At 42.4% G+C, this 23,787-nt stretch overlaps 1 non-coding gene across 1 annotated transcript; it reads right to left on the reverse strand.

The window, feature by feature from the left end:
* Window positions 1-4,154: 4,154 nt before the first annotated feature.
* LOC112648980 (U1 spliceosomal RNA) lies at window positions 4,155-4,318 on the reverse strand. The gene has a single exon (XR_003129415.1). It is a non-coding gene; the product is annotated as a U1 spliceosomal RNA (small nuclear RNA).
* Between the last annotated feature and the right edge of the window lie 19,469 nt (window positions 4,319-23,787).

Genomic DNA, 23,787 nt, shown 5'->3' on the forward strand with positions numbered 1-23,787 from the left:
TCTCTTCAAGCTATTTTATAGATAATGACAAAATGATTCTAATGTTTACAAGGAAAGACAAAAGATCTAGAATAGCCAACATAATACTAAAAAGAAAGTTGGAGGACTCACATTACCTGATTTCAAGGCTGAAAATAAAACTACAGTAATCAGGGCACCTGAGGGCTCACTGGCTGAGCAGCTGCTTTGGCTCAGATCATGATCCTGGGGTCCTGGGATGGAGTCCTGCCCCACAGGAAGCCTGCTATTCCCTCTACCTATTCTCTGCCTCTCTCTCCGTGTCCCTCATGAATAAGTAAATAAAATCTTTAAAAAAAAAAAAAAACTACAGTAATCAAGACGATATGGCATCCATTAAAAAAATAAAAGGAGGGATCCCTGGGTGGCGCAGCGGTTTAGTGCCTGCCTTTGGCCCAGGGCGCGATCTTGGAGACCCGGGATCGAGTCCCACATCGGCTCCCAGTGCATGGAGCCTGCTTCTCCCTCTGCCTGTGTCTCTGCCTCTCTCTCTCTCTCTGTATGTGTGACTATCATAAATAAATAAAAAATAAAATAAAATAAAAGGAAAAAAGACACATAGAGCAATAGAATACAACAGAGAGCCAGAAACCAGGAATACACCCATATGATTGTCAACTGATCTTGACAAAGGAATGTTAAAGAAAAAATTATTCACAACACTTATTAAGACAGTAAGACATTATTTGAGAGAGATTGTTGCAATGAGATTTGCAGAAGGGGAGAGAGATCAGTCTGAATTCTGATTCCAATGACAAATGGAGATTTATAGCCAAGGAGCAAGTGGGCGTCAGCAAATGGAAAATTACCAAAAGGGGAATGCCTGGGTGGCTCAGTGATTGAGTGTGTCTGCCTTTGGCTCAGGGCATGGTCCCGGGATCGAGTTCTGCTTCGGGCTTCCTGCATGGAGCCTGCTTCTGTCTCTGACTCTCTTTCTCTGTATCTCTCATGAATAAATAAAGTCTTAAAAAAAAAAAAAAGGAAAATTTCCAAAAAGAACATCAAGATCAAGGAAAAGGATGATTCCTGCTAGACCTACTGAACAGGGGATTCCCGCTAAAGGCAGAACCATGGGGATAAGATATTGCAGGTGAGAGATGAGGAATTTGACTAGATATTAAGGGTGATTACTTACTAAGAATGGGGATTCTCTCCAAACTGACACAATTCTTGCTAAAACTGAACTAAGCAGGCCAAGGACAGGCCTAGTAGAATAGAGAACTAAGAGAAGCTTGACCAAGGTTTGGTCAAGGAGACAATCTGTCAGGGGTACAGACAATTGAATGAAAAGAGGAAGTCTTTTCCACAAGTGATGCTGCAACAGTTTAAAGTCCATTGGTGGAACACTTGGGTGGCTCAGTGGCTGAGTGTCTGCCTTTGGCTCAGGTATGATCTTGGAGTTCTGAGATCGAGTTTCATATCGGGGCTCCCTGCATAGAGCCTGCTTCTCCCTCTGCCTATGTCTCTGCCTCTATCTGTGTGTCTCTTATGAATAAATAAATAAATAAATCTTATAAAAAAAGAAAGAGAGAAAAAAGTCCATTTGCAAAAAGGAGTGAGGAGGAGAAGGAGGAGGAGGAAGAGAAAAGAAACTAGATTCAGAACTTAACACTTCTGACAAAAATTAATTCAAAATAGATCACAAATCTTAACATAAAATACAAAACCAGAAAACTACAAGATAACATAGGAGAAAATCTCAATGACCTTCAATTTGGCAATCGATTTTTATAACACAAAAGCATTATCCATTTAAAAAATGATAAATTGGATTCTATTAAGAAATACTTTGGGAAGCCCCGGTGGCCCAGTGGTTTAGTGCTGCCTTCGGCCCAGGGTGTGATCCTGGAGACCCGGGATCAAGTCCCATGTTGGGCTCCCTGCATGGAGCCTGCTTCTCCCTCTGCCTGTGTCTCTGCCTCTCTCTCTCTCTCTCTGTCTCTCATGAATAAATAAATAAAATCCTTAAAAAAAGGAATAAAGTATTTTTTAAAGTCTCCTTAAGAACAACTGTAAGTTATGTCAACCAAAATCTACACATGAACAAATAAACTTCTATGATGGTGCTATAAAATTACCAATAAAACAATCAAAAACCTTCAGAAAATCTGATAATGAACACAATAAGCATATAAACAGCATTAAACATGAGAAAGTAGATATAGTGATTTTTATAGTGATTTTTAAATTTTATTTTATTTATTTATTTTTTTGATTTTTAAATTTTAAAAGACCAGGTATAGTGATTTTTAAATTTTAAGAGACCACCAGGGCAGCCCCCGTGGCCCAGCAGTTTAGCACCACCTTCAGCCCAGGGCGTGATCCTGGAGACCCAGGATCGAGTCCCACGTCAGGTTCCCTGCATGGAGCCTGCTTCTCCTTCTGCCTGTGTCTCTGCCTCTCTCTCTGTATCTCTCATGAATAAATAAATAAAATCTTAAACAAAAAATAAATAAGAGACCACCAGTGTAATTTTCTAATATTAAGTTTGAAAATAAAAATGAGGGGCACGTGGGTGGCTCAGCTGGTTAAGTGTCTGCCTTCAGCTCAGATCATGATCCCAGGGTCCTTGGATCACCTTGCCCCTGAGTCAGGCTCCCTGCTCAGAGGGGAGCCTGCTTCTCCCTCTCCTTCTGCCATTCCCCCTGCTTGTGCATTTTCTCTTAAATAAATAAAAATCTTTTTAAGGAAAAAAAAAAAGGAAAAGAAAGAAAAGAAAGATGAAACAGGTAGTGCCCTTCAAGGAAAGACAAACTGGTCAAAATTAAGTGAGGAAGAGAGCTCATTACATAGATTATCATAAATAAATAATCAGAAAACAAACAAAAATTAAACACAAGTCCTACTCCTCCATGACCCAGTCCTAAATTGTTTTTTTGGCAATTTCACTCCAACAAAAAGACAAAATTATTTATGTCATTTAAACTTCCCCAGAGGATACAATAAGGTGAATAAACTGTGCTACATCCATATAACGGAATATTATTTAGAGATCAAAATAAGTGAGACATCAAACAATGAAAAGACATGGAGGAACGTTAAATGTATATCGCTAAATGGAAGAGGCCAATCTGAAAAGGCTACATGCTGTGTGATTCCAACTATATGACAGTCTGGAAAAATCTATGGAGACAGTAAAAAGATCAATAGTTGCCAGAGATGAGGGGAAGGGATAAATGGATGAAGCACAAGAGATTATTTTCATGGCAATGAAGCTATTCTCTATGATACTATAATTATGGGTATATAATACTGTGCATTTGACAAAACTCATAGAACTCCACAGCACAAAGAGTGAATTTTAACATATGAAAATTTAAAGGAAAATCACTTACAAGGGGGAGAGATCCTAGAATAAAATGCAAATTTTTTCTGAGAGAGAATGCACACATGTGCAGGGGGGGGGAGGGGGGTTAGGAGGTGGGTAGAGGGAGAGAGAGAATCCTAAGTAGGCTCCATGCCCAGCGTAGAGCCAGAGACAGGGCTTGATCTCATGATCCTGAGATCATAACTCTGAGATCATGAACTGAGCTGAAATCAAGTGTTGGATGCTCATAAACTGAGCCTACCCAGGTGCCCCCGATTGTGACAAAATAATCTAATAATCTTTTTTTTAAAAGATTTTATTTATTTATTCATGATAGAAAGGCAGAGAGAGGCAGAGACACAGGCAGAAGGAGAAGCAGGCTCCATGCCGAGAGCCCGATGTGGGACTCGATCCCGGGACTCCAGGATCGTGCCCTGGGCCAAAGGCAGGCACTAAACCGCTGAGCCACCCAGGGATCCCCCAATAATCTAATAAGTGAATAAAACCACCTTACTAATGAGGAAAAATGATACTGATTAACTTTGAAAATGAGTAGAGAATGTAAGATTGAAGTCAAAAGAGGGGTGCCTAGGTGGCTCAGTCAGTTAAGCGTCTACCCTAGGCTCAGGTCATGATCCCAGCTTCCTGGAACTGAGTCCTGTGTCCCTCCCTGCTCAGTGGGAAATCTGCTTCTCCCTTTTCCTGCTCTTGCTCTTTCTCTCTCTCTCTCAAATAAAGAAATAAAATCTTAAAAAAAAAAGTCAAAAGAAACCATTCATAGCCCCATACTCTGATAATATTAATTCCCATTGGGAGTTAATTTTTTTCCCAGGGGAGAACACAAACACAATTCCCCACTATCACAAATTATGCAGTTGAGTTTCCCACATCTGGGGAAATCACAGGGGTTAGCACATCCAGAGTACAATGGATAAACCTCACCCTGAGAAAACCATCTTTGTAATCATGGTATCTCCTCTGCCAGGTAAGTATGGTGGCATTAATTTTTGATGTTGCTATACTTATATACTACAATCAATGCATTGGAATTGAAATAAATGGATGATGGGGAGAGGGGGAAGCCGGTTTTCTCACTCTTAAAATGGGAGCTTACAAATAAGAAAGGGGAGGAGGCTAGAAAGATCCATGTGGTAACGGATTAGAGTTGGAGAGAGTATGAACTTAGCTTATGATGTTTAGCTCAATGAATAAAGACAGTTACATATACAAATATTTATAGATATATCTATATACACTGGTTAGCACACACACATACACTTGATCTGTCAGCTAAGTAACAACACCCCAGTATCAAAAAGTACTTCCAGGTTGCCTGTGGCTCAGTTAGTTAAGCATCTGCCTTCAGCTCAAGTCATGGTCCCAAGGTCCTGGGATGGAGCCACATTGGGCTCCCTGCTCAGCAGGAGACTGCTTCTCCCTCTCCCTCTGCCCCTCCCTCTGCTTATGCATGCATTCTCTAGTAAATAAAATCTTTAAAAAAAAAAAAAAAAAAAAGGGACATCTAGCATCCAAATCTTGAATCTTAATACTATTCCCTAATAAAAGGAACCAGGGTGCCTTGGAGAAACAGCTGAATCTAGAACTGGGGCAGGAAATATCCAAGAAGAACCTGGCCTACCTTTCAGTGCCAGAAAATAAGGAGTATTAAAAACAAACAAAAAAATCACAATGAAGTTATGTCAAAGGGACACAGGAGCCAACTGAAAGAGCCCTCAGTGACCAAAGCTGGTACAATTTAAGCAACAACATAAAGTAGTACTGGATTATAACCCAACGTATAAAATAAATATCCATGACCTGTACTGATATTAAAAAAAAAAAAATTAAAAAAAAAACTGACTAAATAAGTAAATGGTGGAGAGGGGACAAATTTCCTGTGTGCAAGAATTCCAAATAATTTATGTAGGTACTCTGCCTTCATGGAAGTGAAGCATAAATCCCAACTCCTTAAGTATGAGCTGTGTATGGTGACTGCTTTCCAAAGGCTACAGTATGGAAAAAGGGATGACGAGAGGAGAAAACTTACAGTGAAGAAATTGCTAGAAAGCTTATTTTTAGGGACACTTGGGAGGCTCAGCAGTTGGGCATCGGCCTTTGGCTCACGTCATGATCCTGGGATCCAGGATCCCGCATCAGGCTCCCTGTGAGGAGCCTGCTTCTCCCTCTGCCTATGTCTTTGCCTCTCTCTCTCAGTCTGTGTCTCTCACGAATAAATAAATCTTTTTTTTTTAAGTGTTTGTTTGTTTGTTAATTTATTTATTTATTTGTTTATTTATTTATTTATGAGAGGGGAGACATGGAAGGGACAGAAGGAGAGAAACTCAAGTAACTCCCCACCAAGTGGGGAGACTAAGGCAGGGGTCAATCCCACAGCCCATGTGATCATGACCTGAGCCAAAACCATAACTCCAATGTTCAACCAAGTGAACCACCCACGTGCACCTAAGAAGTATTTTTGATATAATGAAAAAGGTCATTTCTCTCTGTGGTTTTGCTGCCGAAAATCTACAAGCTCAATCTAATCATGAGAAAAACCTCAGACAAATCCTAATTAAGGAACATGCTACGTAATACCTGGTCAGTACTCCTCAAAACGGTCACAGTCATGAAAAAAAGGGAAAGTCTAAGAAACCACCGCATCCAAGAGTCTAAGGAGACACGATGCTTAAATGTAATGTACCATGGAAAGGGCCCTGAAACAGAGTGTATTAGGTAAAAACTATGAAAATCTGAATAAGCATAGGCTTCAATTAGTAATAATGTATCCAAAAAATGGTACCCCAAAAGCACCCACCCCCAGGGTGTATGATGTGGCCCAGCCCTCACACAGAATTCCATCTTAAATCCTACTTGCCTGATATGTAGGGAATCCCAAGCCTTAAAATTTAAGGTTGTCCTCAACTGAGAACATCCCCAAATGATCCCCCAAATCCTCCACGTGGCAGAGGCAAATGGAAATCCTCTCTGGAGGAATGTGACTCCATCCTAGCCCAAAGTTATTGCTACAAATATTTAAGAATGTTTGGAGGCTGCTTCTAGGCAACAAATGGAATGATCAAGGCAAAAGGGCCCACAGTGACCATATCTGGCTAAATCCAGACAGGCCCTTCAGGTCACCCACCTCAAAGTATCCATAGGCCCTAACTGACAAGTGGGCTACTTACAAACAGGCACAGCTACCAAAAAAGGAAGAATTCCATTCTCCCCATACCTCCTCAACAACAGCCCCCACCATATCAAAGCAGTTTGTCCTGCTGTCCTGCCTGCTGTGCCCTTGCAGTATATCCAAGAAATTTCTAGCTCCTTTGTTCTGTCTCAGGTGCATCCTTCCACCACCTGAGCCACTGGCTTCCACCGATTGGTTGCCCTACATTTGGGGGCTCCTGTCCAATTGGGGGGGGGGGAACACCACATTATGATGACCAGAATAACCATGCACATAGACAAAGGGCCACGGCAAGAACAAGCAGGAAAAGAGACACACAAAATTTCAGTTGACAGATGAGTCTACACAGACCATGAAACAACTATGCTTACAATATTTAATATGATAAGACCAAAAAAAAAGAAAAAAAGGAAATCCCACTTCTGGTCAGTGTAGTATTACAGAGACCAATTACGTGCCCAGCCTGAACAACCAAAAACTAGAAATAAATGTAAACAATGGATGTTGGCAAACTGAATTCCAATAAAATATAAAAATAAATAAAAATTTAAAAATAAATAATTAAAAGAAACAATGGTTATCAAGACACTAGGCATCCAGTTGCAAAGGACAGTAACCCTGAAAGATGGTCAACAGAAAACGTATTCTCCACAAGTGTCCCAGCTTGCTGCCCTGGAAGTTAACCAGGTCTACTCCGCAGAGCTTGGGGGACTGACTCCCCGGGTTGAGGAGATGGGAAGGAGAGTCGGGAAGAATAAAGTGGCTGAAATCGGCTGGACAGAGTACCCGGGAGGGGACTGCACGGAGAGAAAATTTAGATCTGAGGAGATAGTAAACAATTTATTGTTTTAAGCATCAATGTTGGTTCTTTACAACAAAACTACCACGCGATGTAAGATGTTAATAAGGGAAGCGGGGTGTAGAGTGTATAGGAATTCTCCACCTTCTTCATACTTTTTCCACAAATCTAAAACTGTTGTAAATAATAAAGTGTCAAAAGCACCCAGCAGGGCGCCTGGGTGGCTCAGTGGTGGAGCCTCTGCCTTGGGCTCACTCAGGGCGTGGCCTCAGGGTCCTGAGATCAAGTCCCGCACCGGTTCCCCACATGGAGCCTGCTTCTCCCTCTGCCTGTGTCTCTGCCTCTCTCTGTGTGTCTCTCATGAATAAATAAATAAAAATCTTTATTAAAGAAAAAAAAAAAAAGGACCCAGCAGACCCAAGGGCCTGTCGCTGGCTTCCGCCTGACCGGGGCGCCGGCCCAGGGCCGCCCCTTCTCCCCGCCTCCCAGCGGCCTCTAACCTCCAGAAGCACCTTGTCCGCCACCCTCCGCCCCGCCAACAGCCGGCGGGGCGTCGTGAGCTTCGTCGTCGTCGGCGTCGCCGCCACGGCCCGCGAGCTCCCGGCTTCACCCGAAGGACGCCAGCAGCTGTGGGCCTCGCACGCTCCTCCCTCGGGGCGCCCGCTGGGCGGCGACGAGGCGCCCCCGACGGCTCGGTGACTTCCGGGCGGCCACTTCCGGCACGAGGCGTCGGTGACTTCCGGGCGGCCACTTCCGGCACGAGGCCCTCCCGCAGGCTGCGAGCCCCGGAGCCGCCCCGCCGGCCTCGCCCCCCTGCCGCGAGCCGGGGCTTCTCTGCCCGAGCCTCCCCCTGCCCCGCCAGGCACCGTGTCACCCCCTGCACCCTCTCCCGAGCCGTGGGCCAAGTGGGGACAACGCTATTTTGCAGGGGGGGGGGGACAAAAACACGTGTAAAACTTCTTCCTCTCCGGCTGAATTCTCGCACACCGCCACCCCCACCCCACCGTTAGTGCACTATTAGAGAGGGGACATTTAAGAAACTGCTACAAATTCCATACAAAGTTGTTTGGGTTTTGTTTTTTGTTTTTTAAGATTCTATTTATTTATTCATGAGAGACGCAGAGAGGCCGAGACACAGGCAGAGGGAGAAGCAGGCTCCACGCAGGAGCCGGATGTGGGACTCGATCCGGGATCCTGGGATCACGCCCTGAGCCATCCAGGTGCCACCAATACAAACTTTACATTAAGAAAATTTTAAAGAACTGACTAGAGCAAAGAGAGCAAAGGGGAGGTGGTAGAGGAGGCTAGAGAGCAAGGAAACAGGCCCTTTCCGCTGTTGAAAGAGCTCCAGCTTTACCTAAAGTGGGAAGACAAGATTTTTGTTTCTTTTTTTGATTGATTGATTGATTGATTGATTGATTGAAGAGAGAGAGCCAGTGAAAGAGAGCATGAGCAGGGAGAGGACTCCCCCACTGAGCAGGGAGCTGCGTTCAGGGCTCAATTCTAGGACCCTGGGATCATGACCTTGAACCAAAGGCAGATGCTTAACCGAGTCACCCAGGCACCCCAGGATGACATGAGTTTTCTTTCTTTTTTTTTTTTTTTTTTTAATTTTTATTTATTTATGATAGGCACAGAGAGAGAGAGAGGCAGAGACACAGGCAGAGGGAGAAGCAGGCTCCATGCACCAGGAGCCCGACGTGGGATTCGATCCCGGGTCTCCAGGATCGCGCCCTGGGCCAAAGGCAGGCGCCAAACCGCTGCGCCACCCAGGGATCCCGAGTTTTCAAGAAGATGTCCATTTGCACCAGATTTGAAACTCATATGTGATGATGCATTGCAAAAATAAAACTTTATTATTTGTAACTCATCTAGGTTAAAAGTCCTCATTTAGCAGAAATGTAGACACATTTTTAAGGGTAACAATTGCTCTGGGGGGTGGAATTTAATTGATAGGGGAACAGAGGGCTAGCTGAGGACAAAGCACAAGCCCTGGGGCAGCACACTGACAAGTCCTTGAAACAGGCAGAGGGACATTCCTTTACAGATTAAACTGTCCCAATGTTAATACTTTGCTAAGAGCAAAAAACAATCTTAGCCCAACCCCCAGGATCCTGTAGGTCTATCTTAACACATAAAAATTCCTTTAGAAATTTCCTTTGGGGGATCCCTGGGTTGCTCTGCTGTTTAGCACCTGGGTTTAGCATCTGCCGGTCCGCCCAGGGCGTGATCCTGGAGTCCTGGGATCAAGTCCCAAGTCCCAAGTCCCACATCAAGCTCCCTGCTTGGAGCCTGCTTCTCCCTCTGTCTTCATCTCTGCCTCTCTCTCTCTCTCTGTGTCTCTCATGAATAAATAAAATCTTTTTTAAAACTTTTTAAATTTAAACTGAAAATAAATTAATGCCCTTTTTCTATCAAGGATCCAATCCAGGATACCCCATTGTGTTTAATCCACTACATTTCTAAAATATCACGCAGAAACTTCTGCTTCTAGCCATGGCAGAGAAATTAATACCAGACTATCAAATATAACCCAAATATGGACAAAATACTGTGTCCCGACATGGACAACAGTCAATGACTGAACATTGCAAATATAGAAACATTGCAAGGAGGTCCCACAATCACATCAGATGTTTGTCAGGAGACAGTTTTGTGCAGAAGAGGGAAGTGGAGTCCTGGTGGGATACTCGCCTTGTTCAGCTGAGGAAACACAAAAGTGAAGTGGCTAGAATTTGTGCAGCAGGTATCTGAAAAGAGGGAGCCCAGATCTCTATGTGGGACTCACAGTGGGGCCAAGGCCACAAGGCCACGCATGTGCTGGGCTCCATGAGCACAGGACAAGACTGCTCAAGGCTTAGCAGGGGTTATCTGCCACAGAGCTGAGAGCCAAATCACGATCCTGCTTTGAAGACCTGGCCCAGCCTTCTCAGAAGCATCCCTGCAACTTCAGAAAGTTAGTATTTTAAAGTAAGAACCATGATCCAGAGTAAGGGACACATCCTAGAACTAAACCCATAACTGTAGCCTGACAAGGCCAAAAGTATCTACCAGTAGTTCAAAGGATTACAAAATAAAATTCAATATTCCTTATAGAGGAAAAAGTGATAATCCAGGCTCCCAATAGCATAGAGTCACAATCTATATATTATAATAGATACATGTAGGGCCGCTTGGGTGGCTTAGATAGTTAAGTGTCCAACTCTTGATCTCAACTCAGATCTTTTTTTTTTAACTTTTTTTTTTTTTTAATTTTTATTTATGATAGTCACAGAGAGAGAGAGAGAGAGAGGCAGAGACACAGGCAGAGGGAGAAGCAGGCTCCATGCACCGGGAGCCCGATGTGGGATTCGATCCAGGGTCTCCAGGATCGCGCCCTGGGCCAAAGGCAGGCGCCAAACCGCTGCGCCACCCAGGGATCCCTTTTTTTTTTTTTTTTTTTTTAATTCATAAGAGACAGAGACCTAGGCAGAGGGAGAAGCAGGCTCTCCACAGGATGCCTGATGTGGGACTTGATCCCAGGACCCCAAGATCACACCCTGAGCCAAAGGCAGATGCTCAACCACTGAGCCACCCAGGCACCCCTCAACTCAGGTCTTGATTCAGGGTCATGAGTTCAAGCCCCATACTGGGCTCCATCCTAGGCATAGAGCCTACTTTGAAAAAAATATTCATATACTAGATTCTTGTATGTTTATAAATATGTAAGCACAAAGGATAGGAGTTCTAAAAAACAGAAACTACTTTGTTACAAGCTTCATACATTTTATATAAAGCATTACATAATATTCACAGGAAGCTATGATTGGTATGCATATTATAATCCTGACAGCAACCCTAAAAAATAATATAACAATATATAACTGAAAAGCCAACAGAGGATTACACTAGAATACCAAATTAATATTAACTCAAAAGAAGTCAGGAAAGGACAAAGAGAAAAACAAAATAATAACATTGGCAAATTGAAAGCAAATAACAAAAAGAAGAAACCTAAATCCAACCATATCCATGATTTTATTAAATGTAAAACAAAAACACAGCTAGTTTGAAAATGATGAAAAAAGATATATCCTATAAATGGCATGCAAAAGAAAGCTGAAAGAGTCATGTTAATATTAGATTTAAAGGACTCCAGTCAAGAAGAATTAACAGAGGTAAAGAGAGACATTCATAATGATAAATGAAGAAGACATACCAAACCTAAAATGTAGGTGGCTAATAACAGCTTAAAAATAGATAAAGTGAATCTGACCAAACGAAGACGGAGAAATCTACAATCAGAAGTAGAAACATCAATTTGCTCTTTTTTTTTTTTTCAATTTGCTCTTTAATAACTAGATAAAAATCTAGAAGAATATGGGGGATCTAAAAATAGTTATTGAAGGATTGAAGGACGCTTGGGTGGCTCAGTGGTTGAGCATCTGCCTTTGGCTCAGGTCGTGATCCCAGTCTCCTGGGATGGAGTCCCGCATCAGGCTTCTCACAGGGATCCTGCTTCTCCCTCTGCCTATATCTCTGCCTCTCTCTGTGTGTCTCTCATGAATAAATAAATTAAAAAAAAAAAAAAAAGGGGTTTCAACTCTCTTATACCACACTGCTTGATTCCCCTGGCAACAGCCCCCATCCTTAGGTTACCTAGGGGCTTTTCAAACATCACCTCATTAACATAAACTCAGGTGTGATTGAAAGGGTTTATTATGAGTAACAAAAAAACACCCATTTCACCCAACTCTAAAACTGTTTCAGGAACCAAAGACAAAAAACAAATATCATGACAAAAGATGCCCCTATTGCTCTAATCTCTTGGGAAATAACAAGGGTCTTGTGAGCTATGAGCCAGGAAGCACAGATGAAAACCAAAATACCTTTTTATATCACAGTATCACAGACCACCCCCTGGGTTTGTTTGTTTTTTTTAACACAGATTCCTTACTGCAAAATGAGCCATACCTTTCAAAACGGTTATATTTGGTGTAGCTTTTATAGGACAGATCTAGCAATAGAACCAACACAAATATGCCTAACATTTGGAGAAGCCACTGTGGAGCTGGGATAGATTTAAAGAGCTAACTGGGACACCTTGGGTGGCTCAGAGGTTGAGCGTCTGCCTTCAGCTCAGGTTGTGATTCCAGGGGTCCTGGGATGGAGTCCTGCAGCAGGCTCCCCACAGGGACCCTGCTTCTCCCTCTGCCTATGTCTCTACCTCTCTGTGTCTCTCATGAATAAATAAATACAAATCTTAAAAAAAAAAAAATAAGGAGCCAACTAATTTGTCCTATAAAGCTTTTATAAACATTTCATATTCTTATACTGGTTGATTTTCCCCCTTCATACTGTTAGTTGTACCTTATGATAAACTTGTGTAGAAAGATTCAGCTTGGATACCCACTGATGGGTAGCTAAGTCTAGTTCCTTCCTAGGCTGGCCATTTTCCATAGATATTACATCCTAAGGGGGCTTTGACTCAATCTCCCAGTACATTTGACCATCAGTCAGTATTAACATAAAACTTATAGGAATGAGGTTGTTACATCTTCCAAACAATAGCGGCATTATACCATATTGCTACATGATTATAGTGCAATTCAGGTTCATTACCAAATAAATCAGTAAGAGGTATGTGCTTTGTGTTCCCAACAGAATCTACCTTTGCCCATCTAACATATTATTAAGAATGGGTATCACTACAATTGGTCATGAGTTGGTTCTATCTAGGTGTTGACCTTAAAAATAAATGTTATTTTACCAGTAAAATGGATTTAATCCAGAACAGCAGAGGAATTAAAATTAGGGACATGTACACTATAGAAACCAAGGGTAAAGCCACAGATCAAAGGAAAGAAAAGGAGGTAGTTGGGAAGGGCTTCTTTGAATAAAAGTTCATTGAAAGAAATCAAGTGTTTGGGGTCCTAATGGTTTCTCATTGGCTCAGTTGTGGTATTTTCTTATTGATGGAGCTTTTTTTTTTTTTTTTTAAAGATTTTAGTTATTCATGAGACACAGAGAGAGAGAGAGAGAGAGAGAGAGGCAGAAAGGCAGAGGGAGAAGCAGGCTCCATGCAGGGAGCCCGATGTGGGACTCGATCCCGGGACTCTAGGATCACACCCCGGTCAGGCACTAAACTGCTGAGTCACCCAGGGATCCCTTGATGGAGCTTGTAGCTGGGCAAGGAGGCAATGTACCTCTCTTCCTGTTGGGTGTACAACTGATAAGTGGCAGGGTATGGGAGCTCCCTTTCTGGCCTCCTGAATCCATTTTAATTAAGGTTTTCTTTATTCACTTTCAGATGGGTTAATTCAAGTTAATTGAGACTGGTTTTCATAGTGTGTAAATATAGTGGGGACCACCTCCCTCTGAAGGGTAGGACATGAGTGGTCTTTCGAATAGTTCCTACTATAGTGAAAACCAACTTCAGCATCCAGGAGCTCAAATATGTAATGTGAAGATAGTTTGGATATAAAGAAGGAAGAGAGTTTGTTACTTTGCCAGGCAAAGGAGACAGGAGCAGGCTAATGCCTCCAAGACTGCAAGCCAGCCCAGGCTAAAAGGCTGAGGGGTTTCATAGGAAAATACAGGATCTAGGCAGTTTTGATAGGACCTGGCTCCTGCTGCCAGCCATGTTCCTTGGGTCTCCTGACTAGTGCTGCCCCCAGCCGTCTGAGGCTCCTTACTGTCAACATCAATACTGAGTTCCTGGAACAAAGGATTCTACAGAATAACAAGTGAAAGGGGGAGGGCTTCAAGAACGAGCAAGAGAGAAATTCATTCAGTTTAAAGTCGAGCTTTGCTGAAATGTTAGTGTGTCCATCTAAATATCCATTCATTTTTACATTTCTGTAACGGTTTCACTATACCCGATAAGGGAACAGAAGACAAGCTGAGACAAAGCACAAGTTGACACGCAACCTGACCTCTTCCTGGATGTAATATGTGTGACATTCCTAAACTTCCAGTGACTTTCATGCTTTGCTAGAGGGCAAAACAACTTTAGTCTGATAATAGACTCCAATAATCTGAGGATCTTCTTTAGCATATGAAAGTCCTTTGAAAACCTCCTTTGTCCTTTTCTCCTCTACCCCCAAAGCATATAATCAGCCATTCTTTACATCCCCAGTGCAGCAGCACTTTTTGTGCACAGGTCCTGTCCCGTGCTTTAATATATTCACCTCTTAGCACCAAAGATGTCTATGAATTTTTTCTTGGCTGTCAGCACTGGACCTCACCAACATTCCAAAACTACATCATCCCTACTAATGACACTGCAGGATATGTTTTATTTCGACCTATTTGGGAGCATGAGCAGTCATGACACATCAGTGAAATTACAAGTGCCCCTAGAGAACTTCTAGGAGGCCATAAGATTTGGAAGCCATAAGATTTGCGCAGATGTCCGTTAAGCCTCGGGCTGGGATCTCTTGCTCCCATCCGAAGGAACTTCTACTTGTATTAAGTTAGTCAAAAGGACCTTCTGGGTCAGGGTACAGGCCCTTTCCCAAAACTGTTCTAGCATTATCCAGCATTATTTGTTGAGTCCACCTGACCCGCTTTTCTAATGCTTCATTGTTTCTCCTAGCTGACTCCTATCATTGGTTTTCCTTCAGGCAGAGAACTCCCTGTAATCTGCCTATTCTAGTTAATCTTTTTTTCCTCTGACTTTTGCTTTTCATTAAAAGCAAATTCTGCCTGTCCCAGGATACCTAGACTAACATTTATCTATCCTAAGGGTCTTTTTCTGACTGGTGGGCTACTGTTGAATACACCATGTGTGTTGTTGCCATTGTGTCCTAATGGCTCAGGTATGGTTAGTGGTGTGGGAAAATAATGGCAAAAGAAAAACTAAATGTCCTTACTACTTACAGCCTTAAAACAGGCAGAGTGACATTCCTCTAGGAACTCAGCTGCTTCTGTATTAATACTTTGCTAAGGGCAAAAGGCAGTCTTAGCCTGACATCCAGGAACCTGTAAGTCTGCTTTAACATATAAAAATTCCTTTGGAAACTTCCCTTATTTCTACTGCCCGAGATACATGTCAGCAATCACCCCCCACCATATGACCCACCAATATACATCTAAAGGGTCTCACGACTTAGGTTTATTAGGCAATAATAAATGACTTTTCCCCAACAATAGCTAGGCCCCTTAAGTTCTTGGAAACCTTGCCTCCAAATTCCTTAGAGACTTATGCTATTCCTAACCCCCTCCCAACTTGAAACTATATAAGTGGGCCACTCTTCATGACCTTGGGTTCAGCTCTCTTTGCCCAGAGTTTCTGTCCCAGTGCTTTAATAAAACCACCTTTTTGCACCAAAGAGTCTCAAGAATTCTTTTTTGGCTATCAGCTTCAAACCCTAACATCCCTCCCACATCACTTAGCATAAATATTTTTTTACTCCAAATGTTGGGCACCCCATATTAGGGTTAAGTGAGCAGTAGTCAAAATGTATGTGATTTAGTTTGAGTATGCCATGAGGCTTCCCATAGGCCTTGAGAGTAGAGTGGGACCATTCCTTGGAGGATCTCAGACGCTCACTGGATGCTCACTGCTTGCTTGCTTTCTTTCTTTCTTTCTTTCTTTCTTTCTTTCTTTCTTTCTTTCTTTCTTTCTTTCTTTCAGAGAGAGTGAGTAAGCACACAGAAGGAGGGGAGAGCCCAATGCAGGGCTCCATCTCAGGACCCGAGTCATGACCTGAGCTGAAGGCAGACGCTTAACCCTTGAGCCACCCAGGTGTTCCAGGTCTGTAGACTTTCATCCCCCCTGGTCAGATTCCAAAAGCAGGGGTTGCCTTAAACATAGCTTCAGGGCAGCCCGGGTGCTTTAGCAGGGGGAGTGGGGGGTGCCGGGCAGCCCGGGTAGCTTAGCGGTTTAAGCGAGCCCTTCGCCCCCAGGCGTGATCCTGGAGACCCAGGGTCAAGTCCCAAGTTGGGCTCCATGCATGGGGCCTGCTTCTGTCTGCCTGTGTCTCTGCCTCTCTCTATCTCTCATGAATAAATAAATAATCTTAAAAAAAAAAAAAAACATAGCTTCAACTTTCTGGATATTCGGTATAATTGTGATAGGAGATAATATTCTCTTGCCCCAAACCTCTCTCTTAAGGTATTATTATTTTTTAAAGACTATTCATTTGAGAGAGAGAGAGAAAGAGAGCGCACAAGCAGAGAGGAGACGCTAGGCCCCAAGAACCAAAAGCAGATACTTAACCAGATGACCCACCCAGGCACCCCTCTCTCAAAATACTAATACAATGCTCGATTTCTCTCATTTTGTGACCCACTTATACTTTCATGTGTGCTCAGCTATTCTCCTTCTGTCCACTTGTCATTTATTTGTACCCCAATTTTTCTACCTTTAGAAGGGGCATGAAGTTCAGCCATGATGCTAGTCCAGATTGCTGGCAGCTACCCTCGTCTAGCAAGCGACTCTCCTTCAATTTGTTCAATGATTCAATGATTGGCAAATGATTGGTCTAGTCCCCACCCTACACTGAAATGCACACACACAATGTTGAATCTCTTGTGTTGCTTCTTTTTTTTTTTAATATTTTATTTATTTATTCATGAGAGAGAGACAGACAGACAGACAGAGGGAGAAGCAGGCTCCATGCAGGGAGCCTGACGTGGGACTCGATCCCAGGTCTCCAATATCAGGCCCTGGGCTGAAGGCGGTGCTAAACCACTGAACCACCCAGGCTGCCCTCTTGTTTTGCTTCTTAAGGAGACACAGCCCACAGTCATCCTGCACTCTTCCCTTCTTTCCCTGCCCGCATTCAACTGTTAAACACTAATTGCTGGTCAATTGCTCTGCTTTTCATCTGTCTGTGGTCATAAATTGTTCTACAAACTAATCCAATAAAATTGTGTCTCCTTTATTTATTTATTTTTTTAAGAGAGAGAGAGAGAGAGAGCGCACATATGTGAGTGTGGAGGGGAGGGGCACAGAGAGAGGGAGAGAGAGAATCCCATGCAGGCTCCATGCTCAGTGCAGAGCCTGATGCAGGGATCTATCTCATGACCCTGAACCAAAATCAAGAGTCCAGTATTTAACTGACTGAACTATCTAGGTGCCCCAAATTGTGTTTCCTTTAAAGGAATAGTTTCTGAAGTTTTTCTAACTCCCAGAGAATTCCTCCCAGCTGTCCTATTCCTCTATTCTCTCTCACACACTAGCCAGCCTACAGTCTAGTCTGTATATTCATCACATGCAGGAATTTCTTTCCAATTCCAGTTGCATTTCACCACAACCTCCAGTATTCAAACCTTAGGCTTGAACTTCTGCAAGCTCTGTCAAGAATACAGTCAGTTCCTTTGGAAACCGACACCTTCTGAGGAGATTAGGAAGAAGAAGCTGTGTAATGGACTGCTTCTTTTCCTAGGCAACATTTCTCAGCAAGAGCTCTGGAGCTGGGGTTAGGAACAGTGCATGTTCCTCTCAAAGTAGGTGCTGAGTGCTTAGTGAAGTAAGGAGGGGCAGCAGCCTTAGATCCCCTTGGCTTGCCTCTCCTGGCATGGAACAGTTGCTCCTCAGCTGTGGCCAGGACTATTGGACCCCAGTCTTCTCAGCATGCTATGACCAGGCCCTGGACTGCACCTGACTCACACAATAGACCCTACTCCCCAAGTTAGCAGTCATTTAACTCGCAGCAGTGCCATAGACACCCACACACGTTCCCTTGATATTAATAGAACATCTCAGTTCATTCTCTTTCTGCCTACTGCCATCAGGATGTCCACATTTAAAAATTATTCCCTCTTAACAACCAAAAATTCTTCAGTTAACTTAATGTAAGTTGGAAGAAGTTGGCCTTCCTGTCTTTTTCCTTTGGAAAGTATGATATAATCATATCCTCACTGACATGCAAGGCTTTTTCTTACCAAAATGAGGGATCACTTTTCTTCCAGGCTTTATTATATTTATCCATTCCTAAAAGATAGGACGTTCTGAGGTTTATTATAATAAAAACAACAATTTGAAGGGTAGCAGAATATACCATCCCCAAATGTGCCTCTTTGGCAGAAGGATTATTTTAAACTGATTATTTTTAAGAAATTGTAGACCCTAGAGAGCTCTGAAAACAGAAATTACCCTTTTGTAAGAGAAATTTACATTTGTAAAAGAAATTTACATTAAAAAGGGGGCCTGTACCAGGAAGAGAGCTATTACTACAGAGCTAATACCTGCATGGCAGGGCAACCTTTGCTTACCAAGCATTTTTTCTCAACTTCCTGTGACTCGCCTTTCCTTCTTTGAAGTCCCAAACCCCTAAACCTTTCCTTAGCTCATGATGGTGTATAAGCCTCAATCCTCTAGTCCCTTTTTGAGTGTCATATCTTTTAGGGGCTCCCATTAAGTAATTAAAACATAACTTAAAAATTTATTTTCCTGTTAATCTGTCTCCTTACCCCAGACTCCTAAATGTTGGCCCATTCTCAGCCTGACCAGTATATATTGCCCTGAGAATAAACTGGCCTCCAGGGTAATGAAACAAATTCTCTGATCTACTACTTGAACATGCCACTGTTAACCTTAAAAATAAAAACTGCCAATTACTTTACCACCCAAGGATGGATTTATTTGGGAATAAAAGAGAGTACAATCTGGAATAAACCAACTGTGGCAAAATCTTCCCCAAGTCCAGGGAATAAAAGAAGGGCACCTTATTTCAAGGAGAAAAGGGGTAAATTGGAAAGGCTGTTATAAACTACAAGTCTGTTGGAATAAACAGGGAACTCAAAGCGTGGCAGCTTCTCATTGGCAGAGCTGTTGCAGGGGAGGGAGAGTTTGGGAGGAAAGTGGCTCTTCTGGCTGGGTAGTGTCCACATGCAAGGTGAAGTCTAGGTAAGGTCAAGCCCTATAGTCAAGTCCTCTCTGCCTGTTGGGTCTCCAGTTGACTCTGAGTGGTGGGGCAGAAACCTCCTGATGCCATGTTTTTGTTTCTGTTTTTTAAGATTGATTGATTGGGATCCCTGGGTGGCGCAGCGGTTTAGCGTCTGCCTTTGGCCCAGGGCATGGTCCTGGAGACCCGGGATTGAGTCCCATGTGGGGCTCCCGGTGCATGGAGCCTGCTTCGCCCTCTGCCTATGTCTCTGCCTCTCTCTCTCTGTGTGACTATCATAAATAAATAAAAATTAAAAAAAAAAAAGATTGATTGATTGGTGATAGACACAAAGAGAGAGAGAGAGAGAGAGAGAGAGAGAGGCAGAGACACAAGCAGAGGGAGAAGCAGGCTCCATGCCGGGAGCCCAATGCGGGACTCGATCCCGGGACTCCAGGATCGCGCCCTGGGCAAAGGCAGGCGCCAAACCACTGAGCCACCCAGGGATCCCCCTCCTGATGCCATTTTAGTGAGGTTTTCCACGATTATGCTTCACACCACCCATTCGCTTCACTTCCTCACACCTAGTTCTTTCTAGCTTTGTTTCTAGCTTTGTTTATTCTTCTCTTTTTCTAACTCTTGAGTGCTGCTAGCACACCTTGTGGTCAAAACATTCTCCCTGTTAGGATAATCACCCTCCCCCACTTGCAATAGTGATTTTTCCCTCTCTTGCTATAGGGTGTCCTGCTTAGCAATGGGCCTACATGTCCCTCTCCCTCCCAGTCTGCTCCTCCTCTCACGCAATCTCTATCTAAAATAAATAAGTAAAATCTTTAAAATAAATAAAAAATAGAGTAGGCTAGATGCCCAACATGAGGCTTGAACTCAAGACCCTGAGATGGAGAACCACGTGTTCTACTAACTGAACCAGCCAGGTGCCCCACAATAACACTTTTGAATACAATCTCTCCTTCACTAAACCCAGATTTGGTTTTTATTCCAGTCTTATCTCTAATTTCTCTTGGTATTGCCTATCCTGTGACATCCTGAACATAAGGGTTTTATGTTTTATGGTTAACCTTGAGTTAATGCTCAGGATGAGACATGGAGCAGATTGTTGCTGTCCTAGCTAAGGTCATCATAGAGCAGCTAGCTTCCAGCCAATCCAGCAGACACATGAGAGGGTCCAGGTGAGACCTGAAGAACTCCCAGTAGAGCTCAGAGGAAAGAGGAAACTGCCAACCTGTAGAATAAGGAACTCAGTAAGTGGTGTTTTGTTTTGTTCTTTGTTCTTTGAAAGATTATTTATTTATTTATTTATTTATTTATTTATTTATAGAACACAAGTAGGAGGGGCAGAAGTAGAGGGAGAGAGAATCTGAAGCTGAAGCAGACTCCTTGCTGAGTGTGGAGCCCAACACAGCTCTCAATTCCAGTACCTTGAAACCAAGAGTCAGACGTGTAACCAACTCTACTACCCAGGTGCCCCAAGTGGTATTGTTTTAGGCCTCTAAGTTTGAGTATTTGTCATGCAGCAGTAGGTTAATGATACAGTGAACACATGAAGGAAAAAATGAACAAATGAATAAATGAACAAATGAATAATGTTCATTTAATAATGAAACTCTGGAGATTGTGTTCCTTCCTAAGTAGGAGGAAGGCAAACCAGGACTTCCGAAGTAGACTGCTACTGGGGCTTCCGATCTGAGATGATATAGAGTATATGAGCTGATGAGGATAAAAATATGACTTTTGAGTATATTTTTGAAACTTTAGTTGCTATGGGGGTGTTTGGAAGTGTATCAAATGTATCACCCACCAAAAATATGGAGTCGTGATACTAAGAGGATATTAATGACTTCTCTGTGAGTCATGCATTCACCTTAGGCTAGAAAGTATCTTCGTGATGTTGTGAAAAGTCAAAATCACGTAGGAAGTTGGATTCGTTTTTAAGGCAACTTTAAAATATGACAGCATCTTGGGATGCCTGGGTGGCTCAGTGGTTGAGTGTCTGCCTTTGGCCCAGGGCATGATTCTGGAGACCCAGGATCGAGTTCCACGTTGGGCTCCCTGCATTGGAGCCTGCTTCTCCCTCGCCTGTGTCTCTGCCTCTCACTCTGTGTCTCTCATGAATAAACAAACAAAATCTTAAATATATATATATATATTTAATATATATACAATTAATTTATTAATTAATATTAATTTATTTATTAATAAATTAATATTAATTAATTTATTTATTAATTAATTTATTTAATAATGCTTTATTAATGCTATATGTATATATATGTATATATATATATGACAGCATCTTAATTTGATATCCACTTAGTAAAAATGTATGTACCTTGCTCTCAATATACCAGGCACGTTGCCAGATGCTAAGAATAGATCAGAAATGACAGTCATTGCAGTCAAGGACCTGACAACCTAGTTGAAAGATACCAACAATTACAATGCTAACTGCAATGACCAGTAAGGGATTTATTGCCTGTGTAAATAAATACTTGGGGTCAGTTATGGCTAGATTCAGGTCTAAAATGCTATGGTCAGAAGTTCATTTCTCTCTGTTTATTAATGCTTTTCTCTATTTTGGTCTCATTCTTGGCTTCCACATGGTAGCAAGGTGGTACCAACATGGTGTCAACAGTTTCATTCCCTATGACCTCTTTGGCTTTAGAGCCAGCAAGAAAAAAACAAACTCTCCTTCCTATATGTCCCAGCAAAAGCTCCTCTTTCTTCAGTAATTTGTCCATTCCTGAACTAATCATTTCTGGTTGGAGGGGTGGGAGAGGCACTAAGAATGTGACTCACTGTTTGGTTTAAGTCTGGATTATATCTTACACTTGCAGTTTTGGGGTTTGGATTCTCTCCAGAGCCACATGGACTGGAAATGAGAAAGAACACAGATCTCCATGGGTCACCAGAGGTAAAGCAAATAGATGGTGGTATTCAAAACACAATCACTATAGATTAGAGAAGATCTATGTTAAAAAAAAAAAAAAGATCTATGTTTTGTCATCCTTAGTTACTGCAAAAATTTATCTGCAGGCTGCAGGTTATGGTTTCTCTTTTTATGTTGGCCTTTTTTTTTTTTTTTTTTTTTTAACATGTAGGAGTTAAATTTGTATTGTTCTTGTTGTTAAATATGTCCATCCTTTTTTCAGTGATTTTTTTTTTCAGGACCTTTAAGCAAATTCTCAATAATTCTTACCACACTACTGATTATGTCTTCTTTACTCATGGGGAAAAAAATGAAAACAAATCGGCAGTTGAAGGGAAGGAAAAATACTTTTCTACTTTCAAGGTCTTCCAGCTGGATGAAAAATTATTAAATTTACCAGCAGATTAACAGAGGAAAAAAAACACAAAGTTTTAATATGTGCACACAGAGATCCAATAATAAAATTGAGATGTAAAGAAATGACCAAGGCAGGGACGCCTGGGTGGCTCAGTGGTTGTGTCTGCATCCAGCTCCGGGCATGATCCTGGAGTTCTGGGATTGAGTCCCTGCATGGAGCCTGCTTCTCCCTCTGCCTGTGTTTCTGCCTCTCTCTGTCTCTCATGAATAAATCAAATCTTAGAAAAGAAAAGAAAAGAAAAGAAGAAAAGAAAAGAAAAGAAAAGAAAAGAAAAGAAAGAAAAGAAAAGAAAGAAAAGAAAAAAGACAAGACCAAGGCAGGCAGTTTTCATAATTTTTAACCAAAGAAACAATTAATCCGTGAGTAACTGACAGCTTTTTAAAAAACCCTTAAATTTGGGAGTTTTGATAGTAAGGAATTCTTTTTTTTTTTTCATGAAAAAATAAAAATCTTTAAAAAAAGAAAAGAAAAAGCAAATTGCAACAGCTTACTGTTAAAAATGGCTCCTGGCTATCTCTATTAGTTCCGTAGTGCTGCTGTAACAAAATACTTCAGGCATGGTGGCTTCAACAACAGATATTTCGACATGGGACTGGATCCCGGGTCTCCAGGATCACACCTCAGGCTGCAGGCGGCGCTAAGCCGCAGCGCCACCGGGGCCACCCCTACCCTAAATACCTTAATTTTAACTTAATCAACTCTTTAAGGACCCTATCTCCAAAGGTAGTCACATTCAGAGGGACTAGGAATTAGGGCTTCAGCATATGAATGGGGGCAGGGGTACAGTTTAGCCCATATCACCTCTTAACTTTATATTCCCCCACCCCCACCCCTCTGCCACAAGCTGCTTTAGCACACTGGCTTTTGAGCTTCAACTACTAAGCCTTCCCCCTACAAAGGGCCTTTGTACCTTCTGTGATAATCTCCAACTACAATGATCCTCTCCTGCCATTCCCTTGGCCCACTTTCTTTTTTCTTTTTTTTAAAGATTTTATTTATTTATTCATGAGAGACACACAGAGAGAGAGGCAGAGACACAGGCAGAGGGAGAGGGAGAAGCAGGCTCCATGCAGGGAGTCTGATGTGGGACTCGATCCCGGGACTCCAGGATCACTCCCTGAGCCAAAGGCAGGCACTCAACCGCTAAACCACTCAGGTATCCCCCACTTTCTTTTTTCATTCAGGTCTTTGGTCAAACATTAGTCTCAGTGATGGTTTTCACCAATTGAATCAAAATACCATTTCCATCAGTCAACTTCTTTCCATAGAATCTATCTACTGACTTAATATATTTATGA

This window comes from Canis lupus, chromosome 7, assembly GCF_003254725.2.
Source record: "Canis lupus dingo isolate Sandy chromosome 7, ASM325472v2, whole genome shotgun sequence".
NCBI classification, from domain to species: domain Eukaryota; kingdom Metazoa; phylum Chordata; class Mammalia; order Carnivora; family Canidae; genus Canis; species Canis lupus.